The following is a 13,476-nucleotide window of genomic DNA, read 5'->3' as shown; positions in this document are numbered from 1 at the left end:
AAAGTGTATTCTAAGTGTGTATAAGGTATAGCTTTCTTTCCTGTAAGATAATCGACATTATCAATTGGGGGCTCTCCGGTTTTCCACATACTTACTACCTAACAGGTCACAGCAGACGTAATCTATCAGCAAAGGGTGGGAAGTTATCCTACGTATCCTTTTCTTGGTCGATGGATGCACTGAAAACCCTACTTAATTGCTGATTAGATGGTGTCTGCTCTGTATGGTTTGTAGAGATGCTGGTAGAACTCGTAAGGTAAACAGGAAAAAAGCTATTTAAAATCTGTGAAATTTCTTTGGCGCCAAAAGCGTACACAGCACCCATACTCTTTGCATACTCTCTCACAGTGTTGCCATAACATTCAGATTGCTAGATTAATTTAAACTTGTGTGAAACCGGAGATATTTGTTGCTATATAGTTAAAACTAAAATAAATGTTAAGGAAGTAAGTGTAAGACACACACGCAGCCTGGCCTAGTTATAAAGGTTTATACAGAAAGAAACTGTGTGTTGTGTTAAGTGAGCAATTATAGTTGGTATTGCTCACATTTATAGAAGTTGTGGAATTTGTTTGATTGCGGACGTACGGTTTTGTACACGTGTCTCGGACAAAGTATGGGACTGCGTAAGCAGCGAAAGAAGACACGCACGATCGCGTGTTTACGCAAATTGCGTAAGAAATACGGTCGCTAAGTACAAATTACACAATAGTTCGTTTAGTTTAAAGGCGGGACAGTAACTACGCTACAATAGCACCAAACTACCCGGTTTCTAAAGAAATTTAATATAAAAACAAAATTTTGTATAAATAATTTTTTTTAAATTGCCTCTGGGGGTAAAGCTGCCAACTTGAATGAATCCTAATTTTCTGTACAGAAAAAAAAATAACGTGTATGTGAGTGAGCGAATGCAGGAGTGAGTGGATACTGAACCCAAGAACTAAGTGGTCTAAGTAGTCTAGGTGGTCTAAGTGGACACACTGGGTTAGTAGAGGCCCGGTGGCATAGGGTTCGCAACCCTGCGTTATTAACTAGGTGGTCTTAGTGGACTGAGTGGTATCCCATACAACTCTTAGTGGTCTAGGTCAGGCCTGGCCAACCTGTGGCTCTCCAGATGTTGTGAAACTACACATCCCAGCATGCCCTGTCACAGTTTTAGCCTTCCCTAATAGCAAAACTGTAGCAAAGCATGATGGGACTTGTAGTTTTACAACAGCTGGAGAGCCACAGGTTGGCCAGGCCTGGTCTAGGTGGTCTAAGCTAGGTGGTCTACAGCAATCGTAGGGCATATAGATAACTAGTATCTATAGGTTGTGCTATTGCATCACATGTCCGTTTGTTCAGCACAGAGCAACGTGATATTATTGTGTCATATGCGCTGTGGAAGAGCATACGCAGACGTGATTGTATAGACAAAGGGGTTTTTCTTTGATAACTTCGGGAAATCTCCCTGGTGGGCTTCACTGGAAAGGGTGAAAGATAGTTATCTAATTTCTCTGTTTTTCACCCTACAAACAATTCCAGTTGAAAGATACCGAAAAGGAAATTTTCACTGCCTCTCTCAGGAAAATATTCCAAACAGAACTTCCACCGAAAGAAATTCCGGTGTAAGGTCTGATAGGAGCCCTAAGTTGGGTACATTGCGATCCGCTATCAACAGTGTATCAACAGTTGTATTGGCCCACGTGGGTGAGAGCGAGTGGAAGGCGCTCAGGTATACTTCCACTGTCTACTTATATTGAGTATTTTGGTGTTTGTGGGAATTTTTTAAAGATATTAGAAGAGACCCACAAATATGGGAGCCAGTTGCTCAAGTAAGAGACGTTTAGACAGGGTTCAGGCAGAATTGTGGCCAAAAGGCTCAGCAAGGTTTATCATGTGTGAAAAATATGGTTCACACACAGAAGTTTTATGCAATGACTGGATATGTATGACTAACAATGATAGGGAACCATTCCCTAGGGTGGGCAGCTTTGAACCAGAGGTATTACAGAACTTAAGGTTAAGGATTTGTCTGATAAAATTCAAGAAACGAAGGATTAAACATACAGATTGTTTAAATTTGTGGCAACAGGAGGGGGATATGCAAAGGGAATTAGCTCGCGCAGCAGGTTCCAAACCTAGCGGGAAAACAATGGCGACTGCACCACCACCACCATATATTGTTGGGGAGAAAATGGCTACAGGCAATGATACATTGGTACAGAATAGAAGTGTAATTGCAAAATGTACTAACGCTAACCCTTGCCAGTTGTACCCTGTTTTAAATTTTCCCAAGGACTGTGAACAAGAGGATGAGTCCAGCACGATATCGGCACTCTCTCTAGCAGCCACCATACAAGACACTAAGGTGGGCACGGCCCAACCAGCAAGAGCAGTAGTCAGGCCCCCTAGTGGAGGGATAAGTGAGGTCGTGTCCACAGGTAAGTACGGTACCGTACATTATGCAGAAACCATAGCACCTCACATTGTAGAGTCAAATCAAAATGATGTAATTGAATTAAATCCTGTCAGGGTGATCGCAGTCCCCAATGGGAAGACGCTCAGGGAGTAACTCCCATCAGGAACATTGCCATGCATTGTCCCTGGTCCCGGACAGAATTAAGGTCAATTATGTCAGAATTTCCCGATCCCAGAAAAGATCTAGTCGCATGCCAGAGGTTCATTAAAGAGTTAGGTAATGCCACTGAACCCACAAACAAAGATTGGCGAACAGTGCTACGGGTATGTTTACCCTCAAATATTGACCCCGCGAAATTTATAACTGATTGCAACTTAGACGCAGAAGTACCTCTCACTGATAAGTACACTCAGGAGAATGTACGACAAATCAATCTGCAATTAGGAATATATTTCCCAACTATTGTCAAATGGAATAAAATCTTTTCCATAAGACAAAAGGAAGGTGAAACGGCATCCGAATATTTCCATCGAGCACTGCAGGAAATGGCTAGATACACTGGGATCGAGGACATTAGAGACAATGTACATCACAGGGAGGTAGCTGTTTCAGTATTAATGGACGGGTTGAAGGAGGCACTCAGAACAAGGGTACAGACTTCTCTATCAAACTGGAGAGGTATCTCGGAGTCCGCTATCGAGCATGATAGGAACATCATTAAACACAGGGAGTCACAGGGGGAAAAACTGATGACGGTAAGTATACAGGCCCTTACGGCAAAACCCCATCAGCCGAAAACCCGGACGCCTGTTGTTTTGGACAGACCTAGAACATGTTACACTTGTAGGAAGGAAGGGCATTTTGCCAAAGACTGTAAGAGTAGTAGAGCGCATAGCCAAGATAGACCCCTAAACAGAAAATACGAACCACACTACTACTCACATAATTGGGATCAGGGACCACATAGGAGAAGTTACGAGCCACATGCAGGGAAAATAAGGAGGTACCCACCAAGGAGAGATGGGCAGACCTCCGAAAATTCTCAGCTACCTCCCCCACATATCGTAGCTGCCAATGCGCTGTGGGAGGGTCTCACCACACAATAGGGGTTGGGCCACACCTGTAGTCTGCAGCCAGTGAAGTTGATTGCTAGCCTTGGTAGTGAACCTGAGGTCACGGTTGATTTAGCTGGTGTACCATTACCTTTTCTTGTAGATACAGGGGCGGCCAGGTCAGTGCTAAATTCGACTGTAGGTATAAAAACCACGGGTAAAACAATTTCGGCAATGGGAGTAACAGGAACGGTGCAACACTACCCTTTGAGTAGACCGGCAGAGATTACGATAGGGCCCCTGCAGACCAAACACTCTTTTCTGCTGGCTGCATTGGCTCCGACTAATCTGCTCGGCAGAGATTTATTGTGTAAAATGCGGTGTGTCATATGTTGTACTCCTGAGGGTGTCTTCTTGGATATACCCGAGAATCACGTTCAAGAAGTGCAAGATATATTAGACACCCCTCAAAGGCTAATGTCACACTCTGCTGTTATAGACAAGTGTCCATCAAAGGTAGAAGAAATGATCTCACAAATACCGGGTTCCCTTTGGACCAAAGATGGACAAGACACTGGATTGATGGCGAATGTAGCTCCAGTAGTAGTGCAAGTAAAAGATGGTAGGATAGCTCCAAAAATCCCTCAGTATCATCTGAAGCCAGAGGTAGAATTAGGAGTGTACCCCATCATAGAGCGGTTGCTACAACAGGGCATCCTAGTCAGGACGTCCAGCACTGCCAATAGTCCCATCTTCCCTGTGAAAAAGAGTGGGGGGAGAGGTTACAGGCTAGTGCAGGATTTAAGGGGGATAAACAAGATAGTTGAGAGCCAATTCCCCGTAGTGCCCAATCCAGCTGTCATCCTCATGCAAATTCCCCCTACTGCAAAATTTTTCACTGTTATTGACCTCTGTTCTGCTTTCTTTTCTGTCCCTCTGCACCCTGACAACCAATACCTCTTTGCATTTACATACAGGGGAGTACAGTACACCTGGACTCGTCTCCCCCAAGATTTCATTGACAGCCCAAGTATTTTCTCCCAGGCTTTGCATGACTGTTTACAATCCTTTCAACCTGAGAGTGGATCAGTGCTAATACAGTATATCGATGACTTATTGTTGTGTTCTGATTCACTCGAATCGTCCTTGAAAGACACGAAACAGCTTCTGTTTCATCTTTCCCAAACGGGACACAAGGTTTCAAAGGATAAGTTGCAGTTGTGCCGGACCAGGGTAAAATATTTGGGACATTGCTTGACTCAAGGACTTTGACACCTCACCGCTGATAGAATACAGGCAATTCGCGACATGACTCTGCCACAAACGCAGCAACAGATCCGCGCTTTCCTTGGAATGTGTGGGTACTGCCGAAACTGGATCCCAGGGTTCTCCATACTGGCTTTACCTTTGCAAGAGATGGTCTCTTCGAACAAACCAGATCGGATCTCGCACAGAGATGAGTCCGAGCTGGCATTTGAGAGACTGAAACAGTGCCTATCACAGGCACCTGCATTAGGTATGCCAGATTATGGGAAACCCTTCGAATTATACGGTACAGAAAGTGCAGGGTGCGCAGCAGGAGTTTTAACCCAGAGACATGGTGATGCCAGCAGGCCGGTAGCTTACTACAATGCACAGTTGGACACCGTAGCACGGTCTCTCCCCACATGCTTGCGAAGTGTTGCAGCGATAGCTTTGCTAGTAAGTAAAAGCGAAGACGTAGTGTTAGGACACAACCTGACCATCCATACACCTCATGCTGTATCAGCCTTACTGAACTCCGCCCAAACCAGACATGTCTCATCCGCGCGGTTTACAAGGTGGGAATTATCACTGATAGCCCCTGTAAACATCAACATTAAGAGATCCAGCGCACTAAATCCTGCAACTTACTTGCCAAGTGTGCCTGAACAGGCACAAAGGGTGGAGGATGAGAATGATGGTGAAGGAGGATTTAGTGCAGACACTGATACGCATGACTGTATGGAATACCTGAATCAGACTTTCACTGCGAGACCTGACATTAGTGACAACCCACTGGAAGGCGTAGATTTTACCTTTTACACTGACGGTAGTTGCCACAGACAGACGGACTCTGGAGACCTGTGTACTGGATACGCAGTTGTAGACGACAAAGGTATCATAGAAGCTGAACCCCTGGGTCCACCGCACTCAGCACAAGTTGCTGAGTTGGTCGCCCTAACCAGAGCGTGTGAATTGGCCAAGGGTAAGTCAGCTAATATATACACAGATTCTAGGTATGCCTTTGGAGTGGTGCATGATTTCGGGGCCCTATGGCGCCTCAGAAATTTCATGACGGCAGCGGGGCACACCTGTAGCGCATGCGTCCCACATAAAAGGGCTCCTAACAGCGATACAGGAACCAGACAGAGTGGCTGTTATCAAGTGTAAAGCACATACTTACAACCAAGACCAAATTTCACTTGGTAACAGCCGGGCAGACGAAGCTGCTAAATCAGCAGCCAGCACCCCCATACAAACGAACATCACATCACTGATGACATTTAACACGATCAATACACAACAATTAATTGAAATGCAAGATTTGTGTTCTTCACAGGAAAGGGCAGTCTGGAGGTCAAAGGGATATGGCCAAGAACCCTCGGGACTGTGGACAGGTGGACAAGGTAAGCCAGTAGCCCCCAGAGCATATCTTCCAAGCTTAGCTGAGGCGGCACACGGTCTGACTCATCTGGGTAAAGAGGGTATGTGTAAGCTGGTGAGAGCCTACTGGTGTGCGCCAGATTTCTCTTCTCATGCAGGTAAGAGAGCAATGACATGTTTTACTTGCTTGAGGAAGAATATTGGAAAGTCAATACCAACAGAGCCATCCCCTATCCCTCCGACAGACTGTCCTTTTCAGGTAATACAAATTGATTTCATACAGTTACCACCCTGTAGGAATTTAAAATATGTGTTAGTTTGTATTGACGTATTTTCAAATTGGGTAGAAGCGTTCCCTGCTGCCACACATACCGCTACGTTCACTGCAAAGAAAATTGTGCAGGAATTTGTGTGTAGATATGGTATCCCTAGAATAATTGAAAGTGATAGGGGTACCCATTTTACAGGTGAAGTCTTTCAGGTCATATGCAAACTGATGGGAATTAATAGCAAGCTGCATACTCCTTACCGTCCACAGGCGAGTGCAAAGGTGGAGAGAGTGAATAGCACTATTAAGAACAAGCAGAGCAAATTAATGGTTGAAACTGGATTGTCGTGGCCAGAAGCTTTGCCACTAGTGTTGTACAGCATCAGAACCACTCCCAGGTCTCCCCTTAACCTATCACCCTTTGAAATCCTTTTTGGTCGACAACCTCATGTAATGATAGACCCCCAGGATGATTTGAAATGTAATAATGAAGTGACTGTGAAATATTTGGTTGGGATGAGCCAGCAGCTGAGAAATCAACAAATTTAAAGCTGGTGATTCCTGACCTGCCGAACAGTAATTGTCATGACATTGAACCTGGGGATTATGTGATGATTCAAAATTTCTTACGCTCAGGTTGCCTCATAGACAGGTGGGAAGGACCATATCAAGTCTTGTTAACCAGCACAACAGCATTGAAAGTCGCCGAAAGAGAGACGTGGATCCACTCGTCCCACTGCAAGAAGGTCGCTGACCCGGAGAGAACTCGTGACAAAGAGCAGAGTGTAGAGAATCTCGTATCACTGGAGTGTCTGTTCCGGGAAAGTTGAGAGGAAGGATTGTTGAAAGGCATCTGAGCACAGAGAGTAACAAGAGCTAGAACGGTTGTCGTACCACTTTCTTTTTTCACCTCCCCCTACATTTTTCCTTTCTTTTCTCCTTCTTATTTTCCTCCTTTCCCCTAACGAAATGGATCGATCACAAGAGACTGCGTTTCAGGTTCTGTTAGTAATTCTGGTTTTGATAAGGACAGTTTGTTTTGGTGAGGGTCCCAGAGAGGTCGAGCAGGGATCTGGAATGGGTTCTGATGGCAAGTACGAATTTGTAGGATCTCAGGATCAGCACATCATTTTGGTAAAGGCTGGCATCAGTAAGCGCTCTGGTAGTCAAGGAGCTCGGAGGCACTGTGAGGGGTTATTGTCTGATGAATATTGTATTTGTAGGAATTGTGAGAATATAGTTGAGGATGGGTGCATCCAGAGATGTCAGTCCAACCTTAATATCGACATGGACCGGCATCCGTTGAATGATTACCACTCACTAGTGGGTAAGGTCTTAAACCAGACAGACTGCTGGGTGTGCTCACAGGTACCTCAAGGTCAGAGCAAGTCAGGATTAGTACCATACCCTTTAGCAATAGATGAGGTACTCGAATTACGGTGTGGGAGACCGGTGGACAAGAAATTCAATATTTCTAGGCCCCCTAGTTTGAAGCTCCACCCAGGGGCGGATACAGAAAAAAATTACAGGGGGGGGGGGCACCATAAGGGGCGTGGCTTCGCTGGAATGGGCGTGGCTTCATTGGAATGGGCGTGGCATTGTAGGAAAAGACTACCTTATACCCCAGTTTTGCAACCTGCACGCCCAGACGTTGGCCACCACAGGAAAGAAAAATAATCCTGATTCATGCCCCTTACATTATTTGTCATTTTTCCTCCTTATAGTAATGCCCAGTATACATTATGCCACATACTGCAATGGCCCTTAGACATTATGCCACACACAATAATGCACATGAGACAGTATGCACACACCGTAATGCCCCCGACACATTATGCCACACACCGTAATGCCCCCGACACATTATGCCACACACTATAATGCCTGTGACACATTATGACAGGAATTGCAATGCCCGTTATACATTATGCTACACACTGCACTGCCCCTGATACATTATAGCACATACAATGTCTGTGACACATTATGACACACACTGCAATGTCCGTGATACATTATACCACACACTGCAATGCCCGATACATTATAGCACATACAATGCCTGTGACACATTATGCCACACACTGCAATGACCTTGAGACATTATACCACAATGCCCGTGATATAGTATACCATACACCGTAATGCCTGTGACACATACCGCAATGCCCGTTATACCCTATGCCACACACCGCAATGCCCGTTATATATTATGCCACACTGCAATGACCCTGAGACATTATACCACATACCACAATGCCCGTGATATAGTATACCACACACCGTAATGCCTGACACATTATGACACACACCGCAATGTCCGTGATACATTATGCCACACACTGCAATGACCCTGAGACATTATACCACATATCACAATGCCAGCGATATAGTATACCATACACCGTAATGCCTGTGACACATTATGACACACACCGCAATGTCCGTGATACATTATGCCACACACCGTAATGCCCATTACACATTAAGTCCTACAGTAAGGCTTCTAATTACTTTTCAAATACCTGCTCGTTGTCAGGGGTTTCATGCACTGGGTGTCATGCTCGTTGCCAGGGGTTTCATGCTCTTGGTTCCATGCACGGTGCCAGGGGTTTTCATGCTCAGGGTGTCATGCTCGTTGCCAGGGGTTTCATGCACTGGGTGTCATGCTCGTTGCCAGGGGTTTCATGCACTGGGTGTCATGCTCGTTGCCAGGGGTTTCATGCACTGGGTGTCATGCTCGTTGCCAGGGGTTTCATGCACTGGGTGTCATGCTCGTTGCTAGGAGGTAGTCCTTGTTGCTAGGGCTGTGCTCCCAGTGCCACATATGTCCCCAGTGCCAGATATTCCCCCACGGTGCCAGGTACTCACATGCCCCCAGTGCCAAATATAGCCCCCCCCCCATGTGCCAGGTACACATATACCCCCCCAGTGCCACATATGCCCCCAGTGCCAGATATTCCCCGACAGTGCCACATATGCCCCCAGTGCCAGATATCCCCCCCCCAGTGCTATATATGCCCCCAGTGCCACATATGCCCCGGTGCCAGATATTCCCCCCCAGTGCCACATATGCCCCCAGTGCCAGATATTCCCCCCCCCAGTGCCACATATGCCCCCAGTGCCAGATATTCCCCCCCCAGTGCCATATATGCCCCCAGTGCCAGATATTCCCCCCCAGTGCCATATATGTCCTCAGTGCCAGATGTTCTCTCCCCCCCTCCCTGCCAAATATGCCCCCAGTGCCAGATATTCCCCCCCAGTGCCAGATATGCCCCCTCAGTGCGTCCCCCCCCCGCTTCCTCCGCCGCCGCCGCTCCCCCCGCTCCCCTGCTGTTAAGAGGGACACGGAGGGCACAGCGCACGCCTCCCTGTGTCCCTCCTGGGTCTCCGGCGGCCGCGGGTCACTCTAATAAAGGAAGTGCTCACGAACGGCACTTCCTTTATGAGACCCGCGGCCGCCGGAGACCCAGGAGGGACACAGGGAGGCGTGCGCTGTGCCCTCCGTGTCCCTCCTAACAGCAGCGGAGGAAACGAGACCGCAGACTGACATGCGGACGCTCGTCCGCATGTCAGTCTGCACTAAATCAGTGGCGCCCCCGCACCCCCTCGCCCCCAAGCCACCGCGAGGGCAGGAGTTACGCCACTGTTTAAACATCCTTCAGGACCAGCAGCAGCAGCCTCATGTCGGGTGGGTGCGCCGCGGCGTGCGCACAAAAGAAAATAAAAAAAAATACAAAAATCAACTAAAAATGACAGGGGGGGCACGTGCCTTGGTGCCCCCCCCCCTAAATCCGCCACTGGCTCCACCAGTATCATGTAGATAGATCCTTATTATGTTTTAATATTTCCAATTACCGAAAACCGGGAAATGACGTGGAATAACCAGACAATGACCTTTTCACACAGAGCTGATAGGATACCCATAGACTCTGAACTTGTACGCCAAATAGCCAACAGTGGGAGGTATTTTCGGTATAGGTAAACTCGTGGAAGCAAGACCATGTGGGTTGGAAAAGTATCGCCAGGGTATTGTGCTCATATCATCCAGCCCAATACTTGTACTGAGCAGATGGGAGAACTGGGGATGGGTTTCTTTACTTGGAAAGTTTGTAATATGGTGATGTTATATTTTGTCCCCTATGTCCTCCCAGATGATGCCTATTTCATATGTGGGAGGAAGGCGTACAAGTGGCTTGCGCCGAGCTCAGAGGGATTGTGTTATATTGGGAGAGTACTGCCAGAGGTCATGACCATAACCCATGATAAGATGAGAGATGTTCACCGCAGTGCTCAGGCTCCTTATACTCATACTCACTATGAACACATTGTCAAGAGACACCTCATAGATAGGACAGAGCACGCAGCCTCTTATTTGATCCACGAATCCACCGGGATTCAATTCCTTCTCGCATTAGACATCACCCGTACTGCCAGAGGAATTATAAATTATAGGTATATCCATGCGCTAGCGAATTTGATAGATAATATCACTGAGATGTATGACGACACCTTCAGGTATACGGGAAGGGAGTTACAACCTTACAAGAAGGAACTGATTCAGCACAGGATGGTCCTAAATTATATCACAGCCGTGACAGGTGGGTACTGTGTTACTCTGGCAACTCAATATGGGGTGAAGTGCTGTACGTATATTACAAACAGCACTGATGACCCAACGGAGATTATCGATCAAAAGATGGACGATAACTTACAGTTGAAGTGGGAGTTCAGGAGGAAACACAACCTTACCTTGGCGACTGTGAGTAATGAACTGACCGGCTGGGTCTCATGGTTGAACCCACGAAATTGGTTCTCAGGTTTAGGAGAGTGGGCTCAAAATGTTATTATGAGTGTAGGGAAGTTTCTCTTTTGTATCCTGGGAGTCGTCATAATTATTGGTTTGATATTTAGGTGTGTTCGAATTCTGACACGGCGCAAGCACGGCACAAAATTGATGAGTCTAAGGAGCAAGAGTGCTGTTATAGCAGCAAATTAAATTTATGACCCATCCATAGAGACAGTGTTATGATAAGGATTGTAAATGAATTTCATGGCCTGTTTATTTCACCCGTTTTTCTTGTGTTTCCCCCTCTGCCCAGATACATCCATCCGGAAAAGACATCTGCCCTACCCAAAATGTTTATGTGAATGTATTTTAGATATGTGTCTTATCTTCATCTCTGCAACCTCCAGTTAATAGCACACATAGTCGACAGGTGATATCCACATATACTAGCACTCACATATGGCTCCCCTGCGTGTATCATCAACTAAATGTGCACCCCATTTGTTGGAACAATCCGACAAGAGCTCGGTAGTGTTTGTTGGCCCATTTACAGACCCTTAGTACGGGATGAGAAGGATTTAATGTATACTTCGCAATACCTCGAAGCTTATTTAGAACATATACGGCACGATGATACATGCCCCTCAGACACGGATTCATACATACATGCTTTTTACTATCCCACTAGGTCATACATTTCCTACCTACCCCTCTCACCCGACTATCCAAACTTCTGTAGATATTGTGTAGATATTTTTCTGTTTAGTGATTAGATAGTGGCAGTTATTGGTGACTGCCAAAGGGTGGACTGTCAAAGTCGAAAAATATTGCAGTACACACATCACGTACAAACAACACACAGATGGCCTCCGCGCATGTACTTGTTCTGCTGTGCGTGCACATATTCTCAATTTGCGTATGGTCGCTCCCGCGGTCGTGCGCATCAGCGCGTGGTATGGGTATTTACGGTAGAGTTTGTGAACGCATGGAGAGCTATCAAAACACATTACATATTTAATCCAAATAGTGCACAAAGTACACATAGTCCCCCTGCACCACATATGAAAATAACAACAGTTTAAATGGTTTCAGAACAAAGGGATTCACCTTTACAGAATAGGAGGGGACAGAACAAGGTCATAAGGTGGTGTTTGGTATCCAGCTGTAGGGTATTTTAAGGGTAACATTCCGGTGTTGGTTTGAGGGAGATCGCATGTTCCTGCGGATAGTTATGTGCAGAAGCAGAATATAGATATAAACTGTAATTACTGTACATTATGTATGCGGCGGGAATCCAGAGGAGACCACCCACAAGAGCAATTGGGAAAGACATCGCCTACCTATTCAAACCGACCTATGACCTCTCCTGTACTGTAAAAGTGCATTCCTGTGTCCAATGGACAAAGGGATTACAGTATCTATTGTATTGCTTTTGGAAGAAGTGTATAAAGAGAGCCTGCTTCTGGCCTGGTAAATCACAAGACTCACAGTTATCTATTTGATGACCGAGGACCGGGTCGGGAAGCGCAAGCGAATCTACTCAAGTATGTACCATTGAATGTAGCCATTTACTCTGTTATATTGTATTGTATTATAACCCCCTTTCAGCAATATTCCACTGTGGTGTCGGAACCCAGCTGTTAAATCACAATTGGTGTCGTGTCTTCATTGCCCTGCTAAGGTTTAAAGTGTTTTATCATTGCATTGCATTACTGTGAAGGTTTAAAGTGTATCTATGGGTGTGCGCGCGCTGTGTGTACTTTGTACCCCCAGCGCGGCGTTTGTACGCTAAGTCCGTACAGTGATACGGGACTCCGTACGCAAACAGTGTATAAAGTACGTAGCGTGTGTACTAAGTTTAGCGGCCGCAGCGGCTCCATGGTAAAGTGTATTCTAAGTGTGTATAAGGTATAGCTTTCTTTCCTGTAAGATAATCGACATTAACAAGGGCTGACGAAACAGTCCTGTTTTAACGTTACCACAATGGCTGCCGCTGGAGGTAGGAAACCCCTGAATGAAGTCCCTTTAGGTAGATGGTGATGCTGGGGTCCTGAGTCCTAACCAGGTTGCGGTATCCTCAATGCTGAGTGGGTGTACAATGCCGCCAACTGGCAAACTGTTCATCAATTAATTCTGCACAATCGTGTGAAAGTCCAATAAAGGTCCGGGCACATCAGGAGCAGCTTCCAACCTTGGTTACATTTTTTTCAGCTATTACAATAAATTCACCCTGTTGTTTATTTTAGCTTGTTTTTGTGTTAAAGGTGTCATTAAGGAACAATAGGTGCATTGGTAATTGGCCAAGTCTACGGTTTCACAATTTGAAACAGAAAACAATTTA

Source organism: Pseudophryne corroboree, chromosome 3, assembly GCF_028390025.1.
Source record: "Pseudophryne corroboree isolate aPseCor3 chromosome 3, aPseCor3.hap2, whole genome shotgun sequence".
Taxonomy (NCBI): domain Eukaryota; kingdom Metazoa; phylum Chordata; class Amphibia; order Anura; family Myobatrachidae; genus Pseudophryne; species Pseudophryne corroboree.
Note: the sequence above shows the minus strand (reverse complement) of the source record.